This window comes from Ictalurus furcatus, chromosome 14 (genome assembly GCF_023375685.1).
Source record: "Ictalurus furcatus strain D&B chromosome 14, Billie_1.0, whole genome shotgun sequence".
NCBI lineage: Eukaryota > Metazoa > Chordata > Actinopteri > Siluriformes > Ictaluridae > Ictalurus > Ictalurus furcatus.
The window spans coordinates 7,636,036-7,648,055 of record NC_071268.1 but is presented as its reverse complement, the minus strand read 5'-3'; the positions used below and the strand labels follow the sequence as shown (position 1 = coordinate 7,648,055).

Genomic DNA, 12,020 nt, shown 5'->3' with positions numbered 1-12,020 from the left:
GATCGTCAGGCTGGAAGGACAAATAGCGCTTGGCGTCATCAGCATAGCAGTGGTATGAGAAGCCATGAGACTCAATCACCTGTCCCAGAGATGTATTGTAGATAGAAAAGAGCAGTCGACCCAGAACTGATCTCTGTGGGATGCCATGTGGCCATTATTACCAGACAGGGTGGAAGATCCATTTCTTTTAAATGTTTGCCTGAGATGGCCTTATATTTGGTAAAGAGAAAATAGTGTCTTGTTTAGGACTCGGAACTTTAAGTTAAGGGTCTGTATGTTTACTTGGACTCATCTTTCTCCACTTAAATGCCAAGACGTGAGACTTACTTACATACCCCAATATGATGGTTGAAGTGAACATTAGCTGCTGGCCCACATCTGCATGATTTTATGCATTGCAGGGCTGCCACATGATTGCCTGGCTGGATAAATGCATGCAGCTGTACCTTAAGAGGTTTTCAGGGATAGTTTTTGACACTGAGAACAGAGCAGTATTTGGAGGGTGCAGGCGTCCATCCCGCATGCAAAGCAAGACTTACTTACGTACCCCAATATGATGGTTGAAGTGAACATTAGCTGCAGCTGCTGGCCAACATCTGCATGATTTTATGCATTGCAGGGCTGCCACATGATTGCCTGGCTAGATAAATGCATGAATGTGTGCAGCTGTACCTTAAGAGGTTCTCAAGGATAGTTTTTGACACTGAGAACATAGCAGTTTTTGGAGGATCCCACTACCTCTCACATGCAGAGAATCCCCACAACATTAGCTGCAGCTGCTGGCCCACATCTGCATGATTTTATGCATTGCAGGACTGCCACATGATTGCCTGGCAAGATAAATGCATGAATTTGTGCAGCTGTACCTTAAAAGGCTCTCAAGGATAGTTTTTGACAATGAGAACAGAGCAGTTTTTGGAGGATCCCACTACCTTTCACATGCAAAGCAAGCGCTCTACCATCTGAGCTGATCCCCCTGCCTTCAAGATTGGATATCATGGATATCCCCCTACAGGCAATGGAGAATCTCCACATTACCAGACAGTGTGAGACTATTGGCTTAGTTGGGTAATGCATGAATTTGTGCAGCTGTTCCTGAAAAGGTTCTCTGAGTTAGTTTTTAACACTGGGAAAAGAACAATATTTGGAGGGTTCAGGCATCCATCCCGTTACCTCTCGCATGCAAAGCAAGACTTACTTACATACCCCAATATGATGGTTAAAGTGAACATTAGCTGCAGCCCCACATCTGCATGATTTTATGCATTGCAGGGCTGCCACATGATTGCCTGGCTAGATAAATGCATGAATGAATGTGTGCAGCTGTACCTTAAGAGGTTCTCAAGGATAGTTTTTGACACTGAGAACATAACCGTTTTTGGAGGATCCCACTACCTCTCACATGCAGAGAATCCCCACAACATTAGCTGCAGCTGCTGGCCCACATCTGCATGATTTTATGCATTGCAGGACTGCCACATGATTGCCTGGCAAGATAAATGCATGAATGTGTGCAGCTGTACCTTAAAAGGTTCTCAAGGAAAGTTTTTGACAATGAGAACAGAGCAGTTTTTGGAGGATCCCACTACCTTTCACATGCAAAGCAAGCGCTCTACCATCTGAGCTGATCCCCCTGCCTTCAAGATTGGATATCATGGATATCCCCCTACAGGCAATGGAGAATCTCCACATTACCAGACAGTGTGAGACTATTGGCTTAGTTGGGTAATGCATGAATTTGTGCAGCTGTTCCTGAAAAGGTTCTCTGAGTTAGTTTTTAACACTGGGAAAAGAACAATATTTGGAGGGTTCAGGCATCCATCCCGTTACCTCTCGCATGCAAAGCAAGACTTACTTACATACCCCAATATGATGGTTAAAGTGAACATTAGCTGCAGCCCCACATCTGCATGATTTTATGCATTGCAGGGCTGCCACATGATTGCCTGGCTAGATAAATGCATGAATGTGTGCAGCTGTACCTTAAGAGGTTCTCAAGGATAGTTTTTGACACTGAGAACATAACCGTTTTTGGAGGATCCCACTACCTCTCACATGCAGAGAATCCCCACAACATTAGCTGCAGCTGCTGGCCCACATCTGCATGATTTTATGCATTGCAGGACTGCCACATGATTGCCTGGCAAGATAAATGCATGAATGTGTGCAGCTGTACCTTAAAAGGTTCTCAAGGAAAGTTTTTGACAATGAGAACAGAGCAGTTTTTGGAGGATCCCACTACCTCTCACATGCAAAGCAAGCGATCTACCATCTGAGCTGATCCCCCTGCCTTCAAGATTGGACATCGTGGATATCCCCCTACAGGCAATGGAGAACCTCCACATTACCAGACAGTGTGAGATGATTGGCTTAGTTGGGTAATGCATGAATTTGTGCAGCTGTTCCTGAAAAGGTTCTCAGAGTTAATTTTTAACACTGGGGAAAGAGCACTATTTGGAGGATGCAGGCATCGATCCCGCTACCTCTCGCATGCAAAGCGAGCGCTCTTCCATTTGAGCTAATCCCCCTGCATGCAATACCCACTCTCCACATTACCAGACAGGGTGTAAGATGATTGGCTTAGGGGTATATTGCATGAATTTGTGCAGCTGTTCCTGAAAAGGTTCTCAGAGTTAGTTTTTGACACTGGGAAAAGAGCAATATTTGGAGGATGCGGGCATCGATCCCGCTACCTCTCGCATGCTAAGCGAGCGCTCTACCATCTGAGCTAATCCCCCTGCCTATAAGGCTGGATATCATGGATCGTCAGGCTGGAAGGACAAATAGCGCTTGGCGTCATCAGCATAGCAGTGGTATGAGAAGCCATGAGACTCAATCACCTGTCCCAGAGATGTATTGTAGATAGAAAAGAGCAGTCGACCCAGAACTGATCTCTGTGGGATGCCATGTGGCCATTATTACCAGACAGGGTGGAAGATCCATTTCTTTTAAATGTTTGCCTGAGATGGCCTTATATTTGGTAAAGAGAAAATAGTGTCTTGTTTAGGACTCGGAACTTTAAGTTAAGGGTCTGTATGTTTACTTGGACTCATCTTTCTCCACTTAAATGCCAAGACGTGAGACTTACTTACATACCCCAATATGATGGTTGAAGTGAACATTAGCTGCTGGCCCACATCTGCATGATTTTATGCATTGCAGGGCTGCCACATGATTGCCTGGCTGGATAAATGCATGCAGCTGTACCTTAAGAGGTTTTCAGGGATAGTTTTTGACACTGAGAACAGAGCAGTATTTGGAGGGTGCAGGCGTCCATCCCGCATGCAAAGCAAGACTTACTTACGTACCCCAATATGATGGTTGAAGTGAACATTAGCTGCTGGCCAACATATGCATGATTTTATGCATTGCAGGGCTGCCACATGATTGCCTGGCTAGATAAATGCATGAATGAATGTGTGCAGCTGTACCTTAAGAGGTTCTCAAGGATAGTTTTTGACACTGAGAACATAACCGTTTTTGGAGGATCCCACTACCTCTCACATGCAGAGAATCCCCACAACATTAGCTGCAGCTGCTGGCCCACATCTGCATGATTTTATGCATTGCAGGACTGCCACATGATTGCCTGGCAAGATAAATGCATGAATGTGTGCAGCTGTACCTTAAAAGGTTCTCAAGGAAAGTTTTTGACAATGAGAACAGAGCAGTTTTTGGAGGATCCCACTACCTCCCACATGCAAAGCAAGCGATCTACCATCTGAGCTGATCCCCCTGCCTTCAAGATTGGACATCATGGATATCCCCCTACAGGCAATGGAGAATCTCCACATTACCAGACAGTGTGAGACTATTGGCTTAGTTGGGTAATGCATGAATTTGTGCAGCTGTTCCTGAAAAGGTTCTCTGAGTTAGTTTTTAACACTGGGAAAAGAACAATATTTGGAGGGTTCAGGCATCCATCCCGTTACCTCTCGCATGCAAAGCAAGACTTACTTACATACCCCAATATGATGGTTAAAGTGAACATTAGCTGCAGCCCCACATCTGCATGATTTTATGCATTGCAGGGCTGCCACATGATTGCCTGGCTAGATAAATGCATGAATGTGTGCAGCTGTACCTTAAGAGGTTCTCAAGGATAGTTTTTGACACTGAGAACATTACCGTTTTTGGAGGATCCCACTACCTCTCACATGCAGAGAATCCCCACAACATTAGCTGCAGCTGCTGGCCCACATCTGCATGATTTTATGCATTGCAGGACTGCCACATGATTGCCTGGCAAGATAAATGCATAAATGTGTGCAGCTGTACCTTAAAAGGTTATCAAGGAAAGTTTTTGACAATGAGAACAGAGCAGTTTTTGGAGGATCCCACTACCTCTCACATGCAAAGCAAGCGATCTACCATCTGAGCTGATCCCCCTGCCTTCAAGATTGGACATCATGGATATCCCCCTACAGGCAATGGAGAACCTCCACATTACCAGACAGTGTGAGATGATTGGCTTAGTTGGGTAATGCATGAATTTGTGCAGCTGTTCCTGAAAAGGTTCTCAGAGTTAATTTTTAACACTGGGGAAAGAGCACTATTTGGAGGATGCAGGCATCGATCCCGCTACCTCTCGCATGCAAAGCGAGCGCTCTACCATTTGAGCTAATCCCCCTGCATGCAATACCCACTCTCCACATTACCAGACAGGGTGTAAGATGATTGGCTTAGGGGTATATTGCATGAATTTGTGCAGCTGTTCCTGAAAAGGTTCTCAGAGTTAGTTTTTGACACTGGGAAAAGAGCAATATTTGGAGGATGCGGGCATCGATCCGGCTACCTCTCGCATGCTAAGCGAGCGCTCTACCATCTGAGCTAATCCCCCTGCCTATAAGGCTGGATATCATGGATCGTCAGGCTGGAAGGACAAATAGCGCTTGGCGTCATCAGCATAGCAGTGGTATGAGAAGCCATGAGACTCAATCACCTGTCCCAGAGATGTATTGTAGATAGAAAAGAGCAGTCGACCCAGAACTGATCTCTGTGGGATGCCATGTGGCCATTATTACCAGACAGGGTGGAAGATCCATTTCTTTTAAATGTTTGCCTGAGCTGGCCTTATATTTGGTAAAGAGAAAATAGTGTCTTGTTTAGGACTCGGAACTTTAAGTTAAGGGTCTGTATGTTTACTTGGACTCATCTTTCTCCACTTAAATGCCAAGACGTGAGACTTACTTACATACCCCAATATGATGGTTGAAGTGAACATTAGCTGCTGGCCCACATCTGCATGATTTTATGCATTGCAGGGCTGCCACATGATTGCCTGGCTGGATAAATGCATGCAGCTGTACCTTAAGAGGTTTTCAGGGATAGTTTTTGACACTGAGAACAGAGCAGTATTTGGAGGGTGCAGGCGTCCATCCCGCATGCAAAGCAAGACTTACTTACGTACCCCAATATGATGGTTGAAGTGAACATTAGCTGCAGCTGCTGGCCAACATCTGCATGATTTTATGCATTGCAGGGCTGCCACATGATTGCCTGGCTAGATAAATGCATGAATGTGTGCAGCTGTACCTTAAGAGGTTCTCAAGGATAGTTTTTGACACTGAGAACATAGCAGTTTTTGGAGGATCCCACTACCTCTCACATGCAGAGAATCCCCACAACATTAGCTGCAGCTGCTGGCCAACATCTGCATGATTTTATGCATTGCAGGGCTGCCACATGATTGCCTGGCTAGATAAATGCATGAATGTGTGCAGCTGTACCTTAAGAGGTTCTCAAGGATAGTTTTTGATACTGAGAACATAGCAGTTTTTGGAGGATCCCACTACCTCTCACATGCAGAGAATCCCCACAACATTAGCTGCAGCTGCTGGCCCACATCTGCATGATTTTATGCATTGCAGGACTGCCACATGATTGCCTGGCAAGATAAATGCATGAATGTGTGCAGCTGTACCTTAAAAGGCTCTCAAGGATAGTTTTTGACAATGAGAACAGAGCAGTTTTTGGAGGATCCCACTACCTTTCGCATGCAAAGCAAGCGCTCTACCATCTGAGCTGATCCCCCTGCCTTCAAGATTGGATATCATGGATATCCCCCTACAGGCAATGGAGAATCTCCACATTACCAGACAGTGTGAGACTATTGGCTTAGTTGGGTAATGCATGAATTTGTGCAGCTGTTCCTGAAAAGGTTCTCTGAGTTAGTTTTTAACACTGGGAAAAGAACAATATTTGGAGGGTTCAGGCATCCATCCCGTTACCTCTCGCATGCAAAGCAAGACTTACTTACATACCCCAATATGATGGTTAAAGTGAACATTAGCTGCAGCCCCACATCTGCATGATTTTATGCATTGCAGGGCTGCCACATGATTGCCTGGCTAGATAAATGCATGAATGTGTGCAGCTGTACCTTAAGAGGTTCTCAAGGATAGTTTTTGACACTGAGAACATAGCAGTTTTTGGAGGATCCCACTACCTCTCACATGCAGAGAATCCCCACAACATTAGCTGCAGCTGCTGGCCCACATCTGCATGATTTTATGCATTGCAGGACTGCCACATGATTGCCTGGCAAGATAAATGCATGAATGTGTGCAGCTGTACCTTAAAAGGTTCTCAAGGAAAGTTTTTGACAATGAGAACAGAGCAGTTTTTGGAGGATCCCACTACCTCTCACATGCAAAGCAAGCGATCTACCATCTGAGCTGATCCCCCTGCCTTCAAGATTGGACATCATGGATATCCCCCTACAGGCAATGGAGAACCTCCACATTACCAGACAGTGTGAGATGATTGGCTTAGTTGGGTAATGCATGAATTTGTGCAGCTGTTCCTGAAAAGGTTCTCAGAGTTAATTTTTAACACTGGGGAAAGAGCACTATTTGGAGGATGCAGGCATCGATCCCGCTACCTCTCGCATGCAAAGCGAGCGCTCTACCATTTGAGCTAATCCCCCTGCATGCAATACCCACTCTCCACATTACCAGACAGGGTGTAAGATGATTGGCTTAGGGGTATATTGCATGAATTTGTGCAGCTGTTCCTGAAAAGGTTCTCAGAGTTAGTTTTTGACACTGGGAAAAGAGCAATATTTGGAGGATGCGGGCATCGATCCCGCTACCTCTCGCATGCTAAGCGAGCGCTCTACCATCTGAGCTAATCCCCCTGCCTATAAGGCTGGATATCATGGATCGTCAGGCTGGAAGGACAAATAGCGCTTGGCGTCATCAGCATAGCAGTGGTATGAGAAGCCATGAGACTCAATCACCTGTCCCAGAGATGTATTGTAGATAGAAAAGAGCAGTCGACCCAGAACTGATCTCTGTGGGATGCCATGTGGCCATTATTACCAGACAGGGTGGAAGATCCATTTCTTTTAAATGTTTGCCTGAGCTGGCCTTATATTTGGTAAAGAGAAAATAGTGTCTTGTTTAGGACTCGGAACTTTAAGTTAAGGGTCTGTATGTTTACTTGGACTCATCTTTCTCCACTTAAATGCCAAGACGTGAGACTTACTTACATACCCCAATATGATGGTTGAAGTGAACATTAGCTGCTGGCCCACATCTGCATGATTTTATGCATTGCAGGGCTGCCACATGATTGCCTGGCTGGATAAATGCATGCAGCTGTACCTTAAGAGGTTTTCAGGGATAGTTTTTGACACTGAGAACAGAGCAGTATTTGGAGGGTGCAGGCGTCCATCCCGCATGCAAAGCAAGACTTACTTACGTACCCCAATATGATGGTTGAAGTGAACATTAGCTGCAGCTGCTGGCCAACATCGGCATGATTTTATGCATTGCAGGGCTGCCACATGATTGCCTGGCTAGATAAATGCATGAATGTGTGCAGCTGTACCTTAAGAGGTTCTCAAGGATAGTTTTTGACACTGAGAACATAGCAGTTTTTGGAGGATCCCACTACCTCTCACATGCAGAGAATCCCCACAACATTAGCTGCAGCTGCTGGCCAACATCTGCATGATTTTATGCATTGCAGGGCTGCCACATGATTGCCTGGCTAGATAAATGCATGAATGTGTGCAGCTGTACCTTAAGAGGTTCTCAAGGATAGTTTTTGACACTGAGAACATAACCGTTTTTGGAGGATCCCACTACCTCTCACATGCAGAGAATCCCCACAACATTAGCTGCAGCTGCTGGCCCACATCTGCATGATTTTATGCATTGCAGGACTGCCACATGATTGCCTGGCAAGATAAATGCATGAATGTGTGCAGCTGTACCTTAAAAGGTTCTCAAGGAAAGTTTTTGACAATGAGAACAGAGCAGTTTTTGGAGGATCCCACTACCTCTCACATGCAAAGCAAGCGATCTACCATCTGAGCTGATCCCCCTGCCTTCAAGATTGGACATCATGGATATCCCCCTACAGGCAATGGAGAACCTCCACATTACCAGACAGTGTGAGATGATTGGCTTAGTTGGGTAATGCATGAATTTGTGCAGCTGTTCCTGAAAAGGTTCTCAGAGTTAATTTTTAACACAGGAAAGAGCACTATTTGGAGGATGCAGGCATTGATCCCGCTAACTCTCGCATGCAAAGCGAGCGCTCTACCATTTGAGCTAATCCCCCTGTATGCAATACCCACTCTCCACATTACCAGACAGGGTGTAAGATGATTGGCTTAGGGGTATATTGCATGAATTTGTGCAGCTGTTCCTGAAAAGGTTCTCAGAGTTAGTTTTTGACACTGGGAAAAGAGCAATATTTGGAGGATGCGGGCATCGATCCCGCTACCTCTCGCATGCTAAGCAAGCGCTCTACCATCTGAGCTAATCCCCCTGCCTTCAAGATTGGATATCATGGATCGTCAGGCTGGAAGGACAAATAGCGCTTGGCGTCATCAGCATAGCAGTGGTATGAGAAGCCATGAGACTCAATCACCTGTCCCAGAGATGTATTGTAGATAGAAAAGAGCAGTCGACCCAGAAATGATCTCTGTGGGATGCCATGTGGCCATTATTACCAGACAGGGTGGAAGATCCATTTCTTTCAAATGTTTGCCTGAGCTGGCCTTATATTTGGTAAAGAGAAAATACCCACTACCTCTCACATGCAGAGAATCCCCACAACATTAGTTGCAGCTGCTGGCCCACATCTGCATGATTTTATGCATTGCAGGACTGCCACATGATTGCCTGGCAAGATAAATGCATGAATGTGTGCAGCTTTACCTTAAAAGGTTCTCAAGGATAGCTTTTGACAATGAGAAGAGAGCAGTTTTTGGAGGATGCGGGAGAATCCCACTACCTCTCGCATGCTAAGCAAGCACTCTACCATCTGAGCTAATCCCCCTACAGGCGATGGAGAATCTCCACATTACCAGACAGTGTGAGATGATTGGCTTAGTTGGATAATGTATGAATTTGTGCAGCTGTTCCTGAAAAGGTTCTCAGAGTTAGTTTTTGACACTGGGAAAAGAGCAATATTTGGAGGATGCAGGCATCGATCCCGCTACCTCTCGCATGCAAAGCAAGACTTACTTACATACCCCAATATGTTGGTTAAAGTCAATATTAGCTGCTGCAGCCCCACATCTGCATGATTTTATGCATTGCAGGGCTGCCACATGATTGCCTGGCTAGATAAATGCATGAATGTGTGCAGCTGTACCTTAAGAAGTTCTCAAGGATAGTTTTTGACACTGAGAACATAACCGTTTTAGGAGGATACAGGAGGAACCCACTACCTCTCCCATGCACACTGGAGAATCTCCACATTACCAGACAGTGTGAGATGATTGGCTTAGTTGGGTAATGCATGAATTTGTGCAGCTGTTCCTGAAAAGGTTCTCAGAGTTAGTTTTTGACACTGGGAAAAGAGCAATATTTGGAGGATGCAGGCATCGATCCCGCTACCTCTCGCATGCTAAGCGAGCGCTCTACCACCTGAGCTAATCCCCCTGCCTTTATGGCTGGATATCATGGATCGTCAGGCTGGAAGGACAAATAGCGCTTGGCGTCATCAGCATAGCAGTGGTATGAGAAGCCATGAGACTCAATCACCTGTCCCAGAGATGTATTGTAGATAGAAAAGAGCAGTCGACCCAGAACTGATCTCTGTGGGATGCCATGTGGCCATTATTACCAGACAGGGTGGAAGATCCATTTCTTTTAAATGTTTGCCTGAGCTGGCCTTATATTTGGTAAAGAGAAAATACCCACTGCCTCTCACATGCAGAGAATCCCCACAACATTAGTTGCAGCTGCTGGCCCACATCTGCATGATTTTATGCATTGCAGGACTGCCACATTGCCTGGCAAGATAAATGCATGAATGTGTGCAGCTTTACCTTAAAAGGTTCTCAAGGATAGCTTTTGACAATGAGAAGAGAGCAGTTTTTGGAGGATGCGGGAGAATCCCACTACCTCGCGCATGCTAAGCAAGCACTCTACCATCTGAGCTAATCCCCCTACAGGCGATGGAGAATCTCCACATTACCAGACAGTGTGAGATGATTGGCTTAGTTGGATAATGCATGAATTTGTGCCGCTGTTCCTGAAAAGGTTCTCAGAGTTAGTTTTTAACACTGGGGAAAGAGCAGTATATGGAGGGTGCAGGCGTCCATCCCGCATGCAAAGCAAGACTTACTTACATACCCCAATATGATGGTTGAAGTGAACATTAGCTGCAGCTGCTGGCCAACATCTGCATGATTTTATGCATTGCAGGGCTGCCACATGATTGCCTGGCTAGATAAATGCATGAATGTGTGCAGCTGTACCTTAAGAGGTTCTCAAGGATAGTTTTTGACACTGAGAACATAACCGTTTTTGGAGGATCCCACTACCTCTCACATGCAGAGAATCCCCACAACATTAGCTGCAGCTGCTGGCCCACATCTGCATGATTTTATGCATTGCAGGACTGCCACATGATTGCCTGGCAAGATAAATGCATGAATGTGTGCAGCTGTACCTTAAAAGGTTCTCAAGGATAGTTTTTGACACTGAGAACAGAGCAGTTTTTGGAGGATCCCACTACCTCTCACATGCAAAGCAAGCACTCTACCATCTGAGCTGATCCCCCTGCCTTCAAGATTGGACATCATGGATATCCCCCTACAGGCAATGGAGAACCTCCACATTACCAGACAGTGTGAGATGATTGGCTTAGTTGGATAATGCATGAATTTGTGCCACTGTTCCTGAAAAGGTTCTCAGAGTTAGTTTTTAACACTGGGGAAAGAGCAGTATTTAGAGGATGCAGGCATCGATCCCGCTACCTCTCGCATGCAAAGCAAGACTTACTTACATACCCCAATATGTTGGTTAAAGTCAACATTAGCTGCTGCAGCCCCACATCTGCATGATTTTATGCATTGTAGGACTGCCACATGATTGCCTGGCAAGATAAATGCATGAATGTGTGCAGCTGTACCTTAAAAGGTTCTCATGGAAAGTTTTTGACAATGAGAAAGAGCAGTTTTTGGAGGCTCCCACTACCTCTCACATGCAAAGCAAGCGCTCTACCATCTGAGCTGATCCCCCTGCCTTCAAGATTGGACATCATGGATATCCCCCTACAGGCAATGGAGAACCTCCACATTACCAGAGAGTGTGAGATGATTGGCTTAGTTGGGTAATGCATGAATTTGTGCAGCTATAAGGCTGGATATCATGGATCGTCAGGCTGGTAGGACAAATAGCGCTTGGCGTCATCAGCATAGCAGTGGTATGAGAAGCCATGAGACTCAATCACCTGTCCCAGTGATGTATTGTAGATAGAAAAGAGCAGTCGACCCAGAACTGATCTCTGTGGGATGCCATGTGGCCATTATTACCAGACAGGGTGGAAGATCCATTACTTTTAAATGTTTGCCTGAGCTGGCCTTATATTTGGTAAAGTGAAAATACCCACTACCTCTCACATGCAGAGAATCCCCACAACATTAGTTGCAGCTGCTGGCCCACATCTGCATGATTTTATGCATTGCAGGACTGCCACATGATTGCCTGGCAAGAAAAATGCATGAATGTGTGCAGCTTTACCTTAAAAGGTTCTCAAGGATAGCTTTTGAC

At 45.5% G+C, this 12,020-nt stretch overlaps 4 non-coding genes across 4 annotated transcripts; all 4 read right to left on the bottom strand.

Annotated features, from left to right (window-relative positions):
- Nucleotides 1-2,665: 2,665 nt before the first annotated feature.
- On the bottom strand, nt 2,666-2,738 carry trnaa-agc (transfer RNA alanine (anticodon AGC)). The gene has a single exon. It is a non-coding gene; the product is annotated as a tRNA-Ala (tRNA).
- Nucleotides 2,739-7,065: 4,327 nt separating this feature from the next.
- trnaa-agc (transfer RNA alanine (anticodon AGC)) lies at nt 7,066-7,138 on the bottom strand. The gene has a single exon. It is a non-coding gene; the product is annotated as a tRNA-Ala (tRNA).
- Nucleotides 7,139-8,708: 1,570 nt separating this feature from the next.
- On the bottom strand, nt 8,709-8,781 carry trnaa-agc (transfer RNA alanine (anticodon AGC)). The gene has a single exon. It is a non-coding gene; the product is annotated as a tRNA-Ala (tRNA).
- Nucleotides 8,782-9,829: 1,048 nt separating this feature from the next.
- trnaa-agc (transfer RNA alanine (anticodon AGC)) lies at nt 9,830-9,902 on the bottom strand. Its single transcript has one exon. It is a non-coding gene; the product is annotated as a tRNA-Ala (tRNA).
- Between the last annotated feature and the right edge of the window lie 2,118 nt (nt 9,903-12,020).